Genomic DNA, 2,396 nt, shown 5'->3' on the forward strand with positions numbered 1-2,396 from the left:
GGATCAGTCCTTTTTGTAGGTATCTTTAATTCTTTCATATCTTAGATATGTTCTAGATGTTTTAGGTTCACACTCCCTCCCCCTCCTCCCGGAGGGCTTTATAGCTTTTTGAAGGGCCTTTTACTTCAGGTCCAAGGAGGAGGGGTTTTCCATATCCGTAATTGAATTAATAATTGGACCATTCAAAAATGGTATCTACTTAGGAATGGGATTTAACATATATGTATTTTCCATTTCAATTATATGAATATATAGATATTCATATAATTGAAATGCAGGTATGGTTGAATGGTAAAATTTCTCTTTGCCAAGGAGAAGATGTGGGTTCGATCCCCGCTACCCGCCCTTCACATGGAATATGAAAAAGAATAGTTCATGTATTGATCGTTTCTTTTCCTCACGTATAATTCAATTATAAATTGATAAGTGAGAGAGCAATCCTTTCCAGACCAAAATACTTCGTATGTTCTGGTCTGGCGGAGACATGATTTGAACCCATGACCTCAAGGTTATGATCCTTGCGAGCTACCAGACTACTCTACTCCGCACCATTGATTTATATCATAATCAGAATGGGTACACAAAACAATAATGGGATATAGTACCCCTATCACTATATAGGGATAGGGGTACTATATCCCATTATCACAAGAAACTTCAATTACTTTTTTTCTTTTGCTACCAACTCGATTTTTTTATCCCGGGCAATAAACATGCGTGGGCCATCTCACGGAGTATGTGTCTGGACAATCCAAAGTCTCGATAGTTGTCTCTAGGTCTTCCATTCGAAGAACAACGTCGATGGAGACGTGCAGGTGCACTATTACGTGGTGAAGATTGCAATTTTCTATGAATTTCCCATTTGTCATCCAATGATGACACTTTGCTTTTTTCCTCCAAAGATTGACGAATTAAATGATATTTCCGTTCTAGTGCTTGTCTCTTCTTCTCTCTCTGAACGAGACTCTTTCTCGCCATAATAGTTCAGTCGGTACTATTACCTACCAGGAATCAAAATATAGATCAGATTTTAGATGGAGTAATATTATGTTGATTACTTTTTCTCTGTGGGGTATTGTCATTATATCAATGAAAATACCCCACAGAGAAATTGATGAAGAAGAATTAACCAAATTTACCTGATGTAGAGGCAATTAAAAAAGCTGCATAAGTGAATATATAACCTACGGAAAAGTGAGCTAATCCAACTAATCGAGCTTGAACAATGGAAAGGGCTACTGGCTTGTTTCTCCATCGAACTAAATTAGCTAAACGCGTGCATTCATGGGCCCATGCAAGAGTTTCGATCAGTTCCTGCCAATATCCATGCCAGGAAATAAGGAACATAAATCCAGTAGCCCAAACAAGATGCTTGAATAAGAACATCCACGCCCAATGACCCCGTGCACTTTGACTTACTATAGTTTCGGAATGACTACCTTGCGGGTAGGTGCGAGGTAGAACTCTAAATTGACGATTCTGCTGGAGGTAGGGGGATACCCACCCCACCCGATATGAAACCAGCATCTATTTTGGTTCTCCGGTCAGCCAGAGGTTATATTTACCTGTCCTTGTTCATAATATATGAATGCACAATCGCCACAGGATCAAGATAGGATCCTAATCGTCTGGGAAAGGCAAATGGAAACAACGGTCTCTTCAAAATACTAAAAAGTTCGGAGAAACAAATCCATTGTTCTCTTGATGTGATGACATTTTGAGAGCTGAAGGTGAAGAGGCCTCTATTTGCCCGACCCGTTACTAGTCACTCGACCCGTTACTAGTTGTTAGAACTATAAGTTCGTTCCCTGGAAGTCAGAATTGGATCCCTGCATGCTGTCAATCTATTTTCCCTCGGATTTGGAAGAATCTCTCGTTATATAACCCTAATCTAAATCTAATAATGAGGAAGATTTATAGGAGGTCAGACACAAATATGTTGGTTACTCTCGGACGTACCGGGTATCATTTTCGATAAATGACCCTTTGTGAAGACTAAGTTCCATATCTTTGCGTCTGCTATCCCAATCATAATCTCCCTACCCCCGAAAGGCCTCCCTTTTGTCCCCTTTCGGGGTGGGCGAGGAGGGATTTGAACCCCCGACACCGTGGTTCGTAGCCACGTGCTCTAATCCTCTGAGCTACAGGCCCCGTCTCCACTGGATTCGTTCCCAGGAGTCCCTCCCAAAAGGAAGGGATTCCTCTCTTCAGGGTAAGAGGATGCAGAAGCAAATTTATCGCATCGCTACGAGCGAGCGCAGGTATCGCATTTCAAATAAAAGTAAAGTGTGGAGTGGGAAAGAAAATATGTAAGAAATGGGTTTCAAAGAAGACGACCTTCTAATGAGTTGGTGGATTCGTACTTGGCTTTGTCCCTGCCTTTATCGCATAAAATG

At 41.1% G+C, this 2,396-nt stretch overlaps 1 non-coding gene across 1 annotated transcript; it reads right to left on the minus strand.

Moving 5' to 3' along the window:
- Positions 1-2,077: 2,077 nt before the first annotated feature.
- On the minus strand, positions 2,078-2,151 carry TRNAR-ACG (transfer RNA arginine (anticodon ACG)). The gene has a single exon. It is a non-coding gene; the product is annotated as a tRNA-Arg (tRNA).
- Between the last annotated feature and the right edge of the window lie 245 nt (positions 2,152-2,396).

The sequence above is a fragment of the Pinus tabuliformis genome, chromosome 7 (assembly GCF_031772625.1).
Source record: "Pinus tabuliformis cultivar Carrire ecotype Pingquan chromosome 7, CPIR1, whole genome shotgun sequence".
In the NCBI taxonomy this organism is placed as follows: Eukaryota; Viridiplantae; Streptophyta; class Pinopsida; order Pinales; family Pinaceae; genus Pinus; species Pinus tabuliformis.